Genomic DNA, 13,489 nt, shown 5'->3' with positions numbered 1-13,489 from the left:
TGTAATACATTGGCTATTTTTATGCTACTGGACTGATATTAGTTCCTTTTATTGGTCACTTAAATATGTTATACCCACTTACACACAGAAGCAAGATTATGGCATCTGTTGCATCTACACACACACACACACAATTATTTACAATATAGCTAAAATTAAACTTTCATTTTCTTTAGAATTATAATCTATATGTCGTCTTTTGATGTTTTGTGTGTATATAGATGTTTTTACCTCTGTAGCTAGCCTCTGCTGTTCTCCTGGTCCCAGTGTCCTCTGTTGCTTTTTGGGCTGGTGCTGCTGGTCAGATGATGCACTGTCCCCACAAAGAAAGGGGATTGAGTCCCTGGTCCAAAAAAAATAAAGATAAAATTTAACAACAAATCTTTCTAACAACAGCAGCTTTATCAGACAATAGTAAACAAGGGCATTTACCTGATTGCTTGCATGTTGTTTGTGAATCCCTGGACAGCTGCTTTAATATAGACCGGGTCGATGTTCCTCTTCTGCAGCTGGTCGAATAGCATGTCTACATTTGGCATGATCTTGTGAAACAATGCAAGGAAAAAAACTGAAAGCCTTGTCTTCAAGCATCCTCACAAAACCCCCTGCCTCTCTGACAGTTGAGTTATCAAAGTTCCTGTCTCTGATGATCTGAAAACATTTTAAAAGGTCATCCTTATGTTTGTACACAGTGTTTACAGCGCGACTTTGAAAGTTCCAACGTGTTGTAGAGGATCTGGGAAGTCTGTGCGTAACCACTTGGTCAAGCATGGCGATTCACTTATGTGACCTGGAGAAAGGTCAGAAAAAAAAGTTCCAATTCTGGGGATGTGTGATGTCGCCTGCTGTATGATGAGGTTCAGCTGATGCGCATAACAATGAACGTAGTGAGCATTTTTGTACACATCTATTATCTTTCACTGCACTCCGTTGGTGCTTCCTCTCATTACAGTAGCTCCGCCATAAGTTTGGGCAATTACTTTGTTTTTTTGTCCGTTTGGTAGTATGGTACTTAGCCTGTCCAGAAGTGCTGTAGCGATGGACTCGGCGTTTGCATTCTGAATGGTCAAGAACTCAAAAAACGCTCTTGGATAATATTATTGGAATCCATGTAACGTAGCACAATTGTAACTCAGTGGGACCTTTCCTGGTTAAATAAAGGTTAAATAAAAAAATTTAAGTCTGTTGCCTGAACAGCATGATGGACGCTGAAGGCAGCAGGAGCCCAGAATGATCAGTTCTGCTCCTGAAGATTTGCTTTCTTGAAAGATCGAGATCCAAACACATCTGAACCACTGTTGCCAACTTCTTTCAAAGAAAAGTAGCTAAAGGCTGCTCAAAAAGTTGCATAATGTGCTAAATCAGGGAAGTCGTGGCCTAATGGTTAGAGAGTCGGACTCCCAATCGAAAGGTCTCGAGTCCCGGGCCGGCAGGAATTGTGGGTGGGGAGATGCATGTACAGTTCTCTCTCAACCCTCAATACCACTACTTAGGTGCCCTTGAGCAAGGCATCGAATCCCCAACTGCTTCCCGGGCGCCGCAGCATAAATGGCTGCCCACTGCTCCGGGTGTGTGCTCACAGTGTGTGTGTTCACTGCTCTGTGTGTGTGCACTTCGGGTGGGTTAAATGCAGAGCACAAATTCTGAGTATGGGTCACCATACTTGGCTGAATGTCACGTCACTTTCACTTTTTTTTTTGTCACTTTCACTTAAATGATGTCATAGGCTAATTTCATGACATGATTTCATCATATTTGCATTCTATGTAGTGTTAGTCTTTTACATTTGTTTGTTTCTCTCCTTCCCTCAGTGCTCACAAACTGTTTTAATATTTAAATTCAAAATAAAACAATTTTAGTTTTAGTTAATTCAGTTGTTAAATCTGTTGTCAGAAAATGAGATGAATTTGAAATAGTGTACTGTACCAATCATCTTGTTTTATTTACTTTTTTTTAAGTAAAAATGCTACAAATAGCATATTTATGCCGCATTATTATGATATATCGATCTCAAGGACAAGATGCATTTTGATACTCAGTATCGAGGCAATTCGTTCTGTGCCTAAAAAGTATCGAACATGACACCCAGCCCTTTTAGCCAGCATCCCGACGCCCTCGTCCTGAAAGCCTCTCAACTCACACGTGTCAGTGTTTATGTATAGATTAAATGAAACGGGAAAAATTTCATCTTGACAAACTATGTATCATTATAAAGATCTAAGCCTCAAGCATCGATGACAGATCACTGTTTTTCAATGGAAAGCTTATAAAGACTGTATTTGCTACATTTGTGTAAGCAGTACACACAGGGTTCGAAATGACTTGGGACTCTTGGGGGGGGGTCCCCTAAATTTTATTAATTAGCAAACAAATGTATGATCAAAAAAGAGAGAGGTAATCGAAGCCCTCGCCCCACTGCAAATATCTAGATACTTACATCCCCGACCCACCCATATAGACACAGAGTAAAATTTAATTCTGAAAAACTATCTATCACTTCTTCTTGCTTTACTACTCCTTCCAATACTTCCCGAAAACAATTTCACCTGATGATTTGAGTAGCACTTTTTGTAAAGTTCTAGGATGATTGGGGTAATTTTGTAGGGCAGGCCTAGTGCTTCGGCATAGAAAATAATAAAGGACAAGCATATATAAATGCAATAGAACAAAAATAGATGTGAAATAAAGCAGTGCTTTTGGTTTTTCAGGTAAATTAACTGTATTAAGTTACAGAAATCAAATAATCAAATGTAAAAAAACACTGCATTCAATACATTAAATATGATTCATATAAATAAAACAGTTCATCTTTAGCTACAAAAGTGTATTTTCTCTTTTTCTTTTGTTGCTTGCTTAACTTTGGTGACACAAACAACTGCAGGTATATTGGGTTGCTTTCCCTTTAAGACGAATGCATGTATCTAATACTGGTAATGAAACGCATCTTTTTTTCGTTTTCTTTCTCTGACTGCGTTTATGGGGAAACCCATTTAGACGGGCACTTTGACTTCTTTTTTTCGGATACATCCTTCATTTTTTTTTCGTTCAAACAACGATAAGAAAGACAAGGGAATTCGGTGTTTGTTCATGAACTTATGTCTGCGACTGTGTGGTTCTGTGCGCCGACAGACCAGTCTACATTTGGATGTTTAACATAAATATATAGCCTACAGATACAGCAAACACAATGTCAGCAGTATTTACGGCAAAATAGGCTACAGAATATTTCGTTCTGTATTGACAGGAAGTTTTTTAAAGCAGAATTTGATGAGAATTTGATGCAGTTGCAGATACCATAGAGAGTAAAAGAAACACTAGGTGGGAGGCGCCGATAAGCGTGCTGTTTTTGCATCCCTGATTTCAGCAATTTCCCCCAACAGCCATGTTAACACTTAAGCACAATTTACCCTTGGAAAAAGTTGGTGATCTTTTCTTTTCCTCTTTTTCTCTCCATGTGCAGGATGCTAAATTAAGAAAAATAATATTAGCTTCCTAGATTGCTTACCCAGCTCTCATGTGCAGTCATGCTCAAATCACATTAACTTTAATCAACTCACAGACTTGAATTAAGTCCTGGTTATCTTCCTTAATCACTGACTGGAAAAGTAACGTTAGGTTGTTAAGCTAGCTTTGAATAACTAGTCTAGCTGCTAGGTCTGCTGTTAGCTGGCAGATCATTTGGCTTCATACACAGATACAGCTAGCAAGTAACGTTGACAAACGTACTCTTCTACATTACACTGGGTATCTCTAGTTAAAGCAACTTTTGATATGGGATCTCAAACTCCTAAGAAGAGGCTCCTATTTTACTATAAGCAATTATGGAGATATAAACACAATCGAAGCACTTACAGGATTTTCATTCAGGATTTCACTCTTTATGAGGTCTCTTTTTGCCGCATTCATCTCGTATTTGTCTGCGGGAGCACCACAACTATCTGTGACGCGGTATTGGAACTCAATCGGCTAATAGCTGCCTTGATAGCTGCCTTGATTGCTGCCTCACGCTAGGAAATCAATTAATTACCGTTACAAATACAAAACGTCACTAAAACCTATAATTTACATAATTATTTTTAATGTTAAAATATATTTGTCGGGGGCCCCCAAAATCCAAAAATGAATTCTTATGGGGGGTCCCTAATGACTTATTGAGGGTCTGGGACCCCCCAGACCCTCCTCATTTCAAACCCTGAGTACACATAAAAAACATGAACATTAGAAACGCTGCACATACCAGATCCGTCGTAATAATGAGTCATAAACACATCCACTGCTGTAAATCCCATTTCAGTTAGAAAGGTAAGGGTCTACTGAACGACATCTTATGAAGCACGTTTAGTCCAATGAAGCAATAACGTTGTAATATGGATCATAATTCCTTTGTTTATGTTTCAGTTCTTCAGTGACAGAACCGTTTGCGTCCATTATGGAATAACTCACGGTCGGAAACTGCGTCTTGGTAGTAAAAAAAACGGCATGGTTTTGCAGTGTATAGTGTCACAAACAGAATGAGACAATCCACCGGAGAAAAGAATGAATGAAAGATAGGCGAAAGATAGTTTATTTGAATTTTGGTGCACTCTGACGCACCTCAGCTGATGGAGGCGGAGCTTATAGCGATCACCTTTTTCTCTGTTTTGTTTTATTTTTCAACAGATTTTATATATGTGAGAGTGTGTTTTATGTGTGTTGAATGTGAATGTATCTGCATGATTACCATCTGTTTGAGTGCAAATCAGCCCAAATCAGATCGCTATTACTGTATGAGCACGGCTATCAAAGTGAATGCGTCTGTATGAATAGAGAGTGGATTATTTACTTTGGCACATTTGTGTTATTACCATCTGTGTAAGTGGCCATCAGCACATCAGCACTTATTTGCATCGTAATTCATTGTAAGTACTGCATTTCTAGCAATCTCAGGATGTTCTGTAATTGGCAAACAAAGTTAAATCTTTTTTTTATTTTTCTTATTATTCTTATTTTTCTTACTAAAATTATTCTTATTGTATTTTTCTAGTGCTCAAATAAATCACTTATATGATGTCTAAGTTTCTGTCTAGTGTTTTAAAACTGAAAAAAACTATGCAGTGGTATGTTTAATGACTAAATAGTTTGTAGAAGCCTTCAATACTATTGGGAAATATATTTTCTTATATTTGGGGGTGGGGGGTGTATACATAATCTCATAAAAATATTTGCAGGAGTCTCATTTTCCATGATATTTTATTCAGATTTGAAATAAAAACTCAAACTTCAAACCATTAATTTTCTAGATTGCTCCAGGACTCATTTCATGTATTTATATATCAAAAAAAAAAAAAAAAAAATTATCAAGGCACTTCAGTGTCTATAACTTTTAATATTTTTGAGCATTATCAAATCTGGTTGATAAAAAGTAAAGCCCAAAGTGTATTCTTTCCTAAGACACCAAAATTATGTTTGTAACACACTGAAGTAGGAAACTGTTACAATTATAAGTTAGGTAGAGCAATTTCAGCTGTGAGTCCCTTAATGGGGGGTGCTGGCTAACAGGTTAATAAGCAACTCTACCATCTATATTGGATACGACAGGAATGTCACAGAAAAAAATATATATATTTGTTCTTTGTGTCACTATTGCTTTGTTAGAGATCGCTTGATATGTCCTGATTATGCGTATGTGTCTAACCAAAGTCACAGAAGGCTCCAACTATGAAGGAAAGAAACAAACACACAGAAAGGTAGTTTACTATGCAAAACTGTAATCCAATCACAGCAGTGGGCATTTACTTCCATGTCTTCAATGTGGCACACTCATGTTTCTCAAGCCAACCTCAAAACCAGGGTAGAAAATAGCCTATTTCTTGTTGATTTTAATTTTTTAAAATGTAAAAACCATACTCATGTCATAAGTGGACCAGTTCATGTCCCTTTAATGGTACAAACGATAAAGGCAAATTTGATTTCTCATGTCATGATCCCTTTAAGTGTTGAAAAGTGTTTAATAGGCTGGTGCTTTTTGCTTGTGAGAAAATGTTATGCATTTATTTTAATCCTCCCAAAGGCCTTGGTCTATTCTTAAAGGAGGCACATGTAGCAGTTAAACTACAATGCTAAAACATCCTTTCATTTTTCACTCATATTTAGGTGTACATATCTTTCAACTAAATGAATAAATTAAAAATTAATATATGGAACTATTTTTGATAAATTACTATAAATTGTTAGTCTAATGCAATAATCTAATGTAATAGTTCAGATATCTGTAACTGATAATTAATTGCGTTAAATAAATAACATTTCACTTTAAAGAAGAACAAACAGGAGATTGATTCAGTACAGTCCTGTTCTTCTGGAAGACTTTCCCGTTGGGTTGTGTCCTCCATGTCAGTATGATGTCCTGATCACTCAGCGTCTGATTTAACTAAACACAGAAACAGTCTTCAGTTACTCAGTGGATAAATCCCACACAGACAAGTTTGAGGCATTTCAGCTCAATATGAGCATATCTTACTTTACAAATCCAACAGAAAGATCAGAATTAGTCAAAACTCTGAACACAAAGCATTGTGTTTTGTCTTTACATAAAGACTGACTGAGGTGCGTTTTTGTTCACACTGGTGGGGAAATCTGATCAACCTGATTCCAAAAAAGTTGGGACACTGTACAAATATTCAATAAAAACAGAATGCAATGATGTGGAAGTTTCAAATTTCGATATTTTATTCAGAATACAACATAGATTACATATCAAGTGTTTAAACTGAGAAAATGTATCATTTTAAGAGAAAAATAAGTTGATTTTAAAATTCATGGTATCAACACATCTCAAAACAGTTGGGACAAGGCCATGTTTACCACGTTTATCCCCTCTTCTTTTTATAACAGTCTGCAAACGTCTGGGGACTGAGGAGACAAGTTTCTCAAGTATAGGAATGGGAATGTTGTCTCATTCTTGTCTAATACAGGTTTCTAGTTGCTCAACTGTTTTAGGTTTTCTTTGTCGCATCTTCCTCTTTATGGTGCGCCAAATGTTTTCTATGAGTGAAAGATCTTTGGCCCTATCATACACCTGGTGCAATGCGACGTAGGTGTGTTTGCTAATTTCAGTCCGGCGCCTTTTCGCATTTTCGCATCCAGCGCCATGTTATTTAATCAGCAAATGCATTTGCCCTCATTTGTGCTATGGAATTAGATTTGTTTCAATAATAATAAATGAGACTTTATAAAACTGAACGTAACTTTTTCAGAAACTATCAAAAATATGCCATTACAAAAGAAGAAAAAACAATGAAAATGAAAAAAAATGAACTCAGTCACACAAATTTAAACGTACAATATGGAATTTTTGGCCACCAGGGGTCACTCAATCAAAATAATAACATTAGACGTACTTTGATGACGTTGGGAAAGAGCGTAAGGCTCATGGGAGTTGTTGTTCATTGCAACACGTGCTCTGTCGCTCCCTATCATTCCTCACTCATTCTAACTTAGTATTTTGACAATCACGTCTTTTCGAACGGAGAGACGGTTTCAACGGCAACAACATAAACAAACATTACTGCACATGAGCGCTTTTGTGGTCCTAACTTAACTTCCGGTAGACTTCCAAATAGAATCAATAACAACAGCCAAGTCCCTCTAGAGTAGATATTTTTTGATAACAAACAAAATGTTTGCTGCGTGGATCAGGCGGACTTAATGAAAATGCAAATTCATTATTTGCCAACAGGAGATGTTTTAAAGCATAGACATAAAGCGCGAGAAATAGAGGTTTCCCCAGTAACAGCTGTAAACGAAGCAGAGCTGGTACGCTCATATGCTGCTATCAGGCATATAACATGCAAGTCTTCCTTCAGAAATACAGCGATATAAAAACACCCGTGCCTCGTTTTGATATTTAAACATATAAATGTAAGGAATTATTATTATTAAACGTGCAGTAAGTAACGTTACTCATGTCTATTCAATGAAGCCTTTTTGAAAAAAGATCAGTTTTAAAATTGTGGCGTGTCTCCAAAAATAAATAAATGTATGGGAAACACACCCCGTAGCACAACCACCTGAGCCCAACTTCAGTCTACTCATCACCTTGCCTTTAACTGCGTTTGTAGAAGGCACCGCAGCCAGACCGATATACACGACCGTGCGCCGTGAAATGAAACCGTCTATATGAATTATGAGACCCCTATCAAATCAATATTCCATCTAGCTAGTAGTAATATATGATAAAAAAACACGGTCACCTTTCGTTAATAATTATAATTACATTATACTATGATATCGAACAAGTTAGAGAACTGCATTTGAAGCTACTTTATTCAGCTAGATACAGAACAAATGTAGATTTACATGAGAGCTAGTCCGTCTGCGTTTTACACAAGACATCATCGTTTCACAAAATATACGGATAGATACAGTTAGCTGAATGGATGCGTACCTGTTTATCAGAATGCAAGTGAGTTCGGCATCTCTCTGTAGTTTCAGCTTGTCACGAAGCTCTCTCTATCTTGGAAATGCAACTCCAATATTTACCCGTGTCTTGTTGCTTCTCTTGTCCCAGAACCATCTCGGGTCATTTATTTCACCCGTGCATTTTCACAGAACGTGCAGGCAAAGCATAATCATGATCCATAACTAAGATATTGATTGAGGTTTAAATACGAATATAAACAATATAAATATAAATTAAAGCTGCAAGCAGCGATGAACGGGCCCTCGCACCCGGGCTCACCGCCATCGTGTTGCTTTAGTAAAAAGGTGAACGTTGAGAAATATGCATTTAATGTCCTAAATATAAGTGGAATATATCAAAGTATATCCCATATATGTGCAAATCTTACCGTTGCCAGCAGGTGGGGCTATCATTATAATGGAATATTGGCCTTCAGATGTGTTCAGGCCAGGACTCTTATCGAACATGTGAAGTTTGGGGAAGATTGAACATTTTATGCTTGAGTTACAACAACTTCTCTTGCTGTGGCAAGACATCAAATTTTGTCATGGCGCCATGGAAACGCCCTTTAACAAAAACTCAGGATCTCCAAAAGTTAACATTGCACAGGCCTTTAGATTAGACTGACCACAAAATATATGTTAATCTCAAAAAAATTATAGGAGTAGTTTGTCGCAGCGTAAAACATGTCACTTCCTGTTGCCAATAGGTGGCGCTATGACTATAACTGAATGTGGGCATGTAGATCTGTTAAGGGCAGAAGTTTTATCTAACATGTGAAGTTTGGGGCAGATTGGACATTGTATGTCTGAGTTACAGCAACTTCCTTTTTCATGGCGAAACATCGAAATTTGTCAGGCCACCATGGACACGCCCTTTAACGAAATCTAAAGATCTTCGCAATTTAACATTGCAAAGGGCTTAAGATTACACTGACCAGGTTTGGTGTTGATCTGAATAAATCTCTAGGAGGAGTTCGTTAAAGTACAACCCCTGAAAATGGCAAAAACAACGCCAATATTGCAGAGAAAATTCTAAATAACCGACTTCCTGTTGGGATTCGGATTTCGTACCAAGAGACTTTTTTGTAGGTATTGGTGTGTTACATGTGTATACCGATTTTTGTACATGTACGTGAAACATAGCTCGAGGCGCACTCTGTTGAAAGTGTATAGGTGGCGCTATCGAGCCATTTTGCCACACCTGATGGAATTTTGGCCTTCAGATGTGTTCAGGCCAGGATTCTTATCACACATGTGAAGTTTGGGGAAGATCGGACATTTTATGCCTGAGTTATAACATCTTTTATTCCCATGGCGAGACATCGAACTTCATGACGGCGCCATGGACACGCCTTTTAACGAAAACTCAAGATCTTCACAACTTAACATCGCACAGGGCTTTAGATTAGACTGACCACAAAAAATACATTGATGTCATAAAATTTCTAGGAGTAGTTCATCGCAGTGTAAAATATGTCACTTCCTGTTGCCAATAGGTGGCGCTATGACTATAACTGAATATGGGCATGTCAATCTGTTCAGGACAGGAGTCTCATCAAACATGTGAAGTTTGGGGCAGATTGGTCATTGTATGTCTGAGTTATAGCAACTTCCTGTTTCATGGCGAATCATCGAAATTCGCCAGGCCGCCACGGACACGCCCATTAACGAAAACTCAAAAGCTTCGCAATTTAACATCACAAAGGCCTTCAGATTAGGCATACCAAATTTGGTGTTGATCTGAATGAATCTCTAGGAGGAGTTCGTTAAAATACAACGCATGGAAATGACAAAAATGACACAAAATTTGCTCATAATATTAGTAATAACCGATTTCCTGTTGGGTTTCGGATTTTGCTCCAAGAGACTTTTTTGTAGGTATTGGAGAGTTACATGTGTATACCGATTTTCATACATGTACATGAAACGTAGCTCGAGGCGCACACCGTTGAACGTGTATAGGTGGCGCTGTTGAGCCATTTTGCCACACCCACTTCTGAAACCCATATCAGACGTAAATTTTCGCCAGTTCTGAGGTGTGTGCAAAGTTTCGTGACTTTTCGAGCATGTTTAGGCCCTCAAAAATGCGATTCATTTTGGAGAAGAAGAATAATAATAATAATAATAATTAAAGCTGCAAGCAGCGATGAATGGGCCCTCGCACCCGGGCTCACCGGCAGCGAGTGGCTTTAGTAAATAGGTGAGCGGTGAGAAATATGCATTTAAACTCATAAATATAAGTGGAATAAATCAAAGTTATTCCATATATGTGCCAATCTTCCTGTTGCCAGCAGGTGGCACTATCCTTATAATGGAATATTGGCCTTCAGTTGTGTTCAGGGCAGGACTCTTATCGAACATGTGAAGTTTGGGGAAGATCGAACATTTTATGCCTGAGTTACAACAACTTCCTTTACTGTGGCGAGACAACAAATTTTGTCATGGCGCCATGGACACGCCCTTTAAAAAAAAACAAGATCTGCATAATTTAGCATTGCACATGCCTTTATATTAGACTGACCACAAAAAAAAAAAAAAAATTAATGTCATACTATTTCTAGGAGCAGTTTGTCGCAGCGTAAAACATGTCACTTCCTGTTGCCAGCAGGTGGCGCTATGACTATATCTGAATATGGGCATGTAGATCTGTTAAGGGCAGAAGTCTTATATAACATGTGAAGTTTGGGGCAGATTGGACATTGTATGACTGAGTTACAGTAACTTCCTTTTTCATGGCGAAACATTGAAATTTGTCAGGCCGCCATGGACACGCCCTTTAACGAAACCTCAAGATCTTCGCAATTTAACATCGTAAAGCCCTTTAGATTTAACTGACCAAGTTTGGTGTTGATCTGAATAAATCTGTAGGAGGAGTTCGTTAAAGTACAACCCTTGAAAATGGCAAAAACAACGCCAATTTTGCAGAGAAAATTCGAAATAACCGACTTCCTGTTGGGATTCGGATTTCGTGTGAAGAGACTTTTTTGTAGGTATTGCTGTGTTACATGTGTATACCGATTTTTGTACATGTACGTGAAACATAGCTAGAGTCGCACTCTGTTGAAAGTGTATAGGTGGCGCTATCGAGCCATTTTGCCACACCTGATGGAATTTTGGCCTTCAGATGTGTTCAGGCCAGGACTCTTATCACACATGTGCAGTTTGGGGAAGATCGGACATTTTATGCCTGAGTTATAACATCTTTTATTCCCATGGCGAGACATCGAACTTCGTGACGGCGCCATGGACACGCCTTTTAACGAAAACTCAAGATCTTCACAACTTAACATCGCACAGGCCTTTAGATTAGACTGACCACAAAAAAGACATTGATGTCATAAAATTTCTAGGAGTAGTTCTTCGCAGCATAAAATATGACACTTCCTGTTGCCAATAGGTGGCGCTATGACTATTACTGCATATGGGCATGTCAATCTATTCTGTTCCAGAGTCTTATCAACCATGTGAAGTTTGGGGCAGATTGGACATTGTATGTCTGAGTTATAGCAACTTCATTTTTAATGGCGAGTCATCGAAATTCGCCAGGCCGCCACGGACACGCCCTTCAACGAAAACTCAAAATCTTCGCAATTTAACATCGCAAAGGCCTTTAGATTAGGCATACCAAATTTGGTGTTGATTTGAAAAAATCTCTAGGAGGAGTTCGTTAAAATACAACGCATGGAAATGGCAAAAATGACACAAAATTTGCTCATAATATTAAAAATAACCGACTTCCTGTTGGGTTTAGAATTTTGCTCCAAGAGTCTTTTTTGTAGGTATTCATGTGTTACATGTGGGTACCAATTTTCATACATGTACGTGAAATGTAGCTCGAGGCGCACACCGCTGAACGTGCATAGGTGGCGCTGTCGAGCCATTTTACCACGCCCACTTCTGAAACCCATATCAGACGTAAATTTTCGCCAGTTCGGAGGCGTGTGCAAAATTTGGTGACTTTTTGAGCATGTTTAGGCCCTCAAAAATGCGATTCATTTTGGAGAAGCGGAATAATAATAATAATAAACGGAGCAATTCCAATAGGGTCCTCACACCATCGGTGCTCGGGCCCTAATAATAATAATAATAATAATAATAATAAACAGAGCAATTCCAAGAGGGTCCTCACACCATCGGTGCTCGGGCCCTAAATATAATAGTCTCGATCAAGGCTACTACTTTTTCTTCTTCGTCTCGTCTTTGTTTCTGTTCACCTTTGTATTTGGCAGTTCCGCAGGAAGTTAGATAAACTAGAGGGGTCAAAGTTTATATGACGCCATAGACGGGCGACAAAACGGAAATAAAGAAACGTGCCGTGTCTTCTAATTAAACTATAATTTTCTCCGGATTTGAAAGTTCGTGGAAACTGTCGGGATGATGTAAGTACACAACTAAAAAATATATATAATATAGATATAGTGATTTCTGCTATTTTTAAAGCAGAAAAATTACATATTGCGCCTTTAACATGCTCTTCATATATGCTTCATTATTTGTTAATGTTTTTCAAAGATTTGTTTTCGCTAATCATGGAATTCTGAATTCATTGCCACAAATTTCGCTTACGGTTGCAGTTTTTCGTTTGGTGTTTTGACACAAACATCTTGTAGGGGTGGGGTTAACAGTGATCTACTCTGATTGGATAATGAGCTTTTGATGTACAGGTGCTCTCTAAACGGGAAGTACAGACACCACTCAGTGGCGCACATATTGGAAAGCTCTCTTGATTGTGATTTGTATTACTAAATATATAAATAATATTTGATCTTCGATCATCTCAGTCTGTAAAGATGAGCTCTTGTCCTTCAAGGCAGCTTAAAGTAAGCTTGTGTTACTGAATGACAATAGTAACCAGCAACAAACTGTAGCACACTGTAACATGAAAAACTTGTATCGTTTTTTTGCGATAGAGACCAGATTTAATTACAGCAAGAGCTTTCCAATATGCGCACCACTGAGTGCCATACTTCCCGGTCAGAAAGCACCTGTCCATCAAAAGCTCACTATCCAATCAGAGTATATCACTGTTAACCCCGCCCCCACGAGA

At 38.2% G+C, this 13,489-nt stretch overlaps 1 long non-coding RNA gene across 1 annotated transcript; it reads right to left on the bottom strand.

Annotated features, from left to right (window-relative positions):
* Window positions 1-275: 275 nt before the first annotated feature.
* On the bottom strand, window positions 276-3,570 carry LOC113091937 (uncharacterized). Its single transcript, XR_003287479.1, has 3 exons — window positions 3,408-3,570; window positions 433-542; window positions 276-343 (listed from the first exon to the last, which is right to left on the bottom strand). It is a non-coding gene; the product is annotated as an uncharacterized LOC113091937 (long non-coding RNA).
* Window positions 3,571-13,489: the final 9,919 nt, after the last annotated feature.

The sequence above is a fragment of the Carassius auratus genome, unplaced genomic scaffold (genome assembly GCF_003368295.1).
Source record: "Carassius auratus strain Wakin unplaced genomic scaffold, ASM336829v1 scaf_tig00214369, whole genome shotgun sequence".
NCBI lineage: Eukaryota > Metazoa > Chordata > Actinopteri > Cypriniformes > Cyprinidae > Carassius > Carassius auratus.
This window is presented reverse-complemented; position numbering and strand designations above follow the sequence as displayed.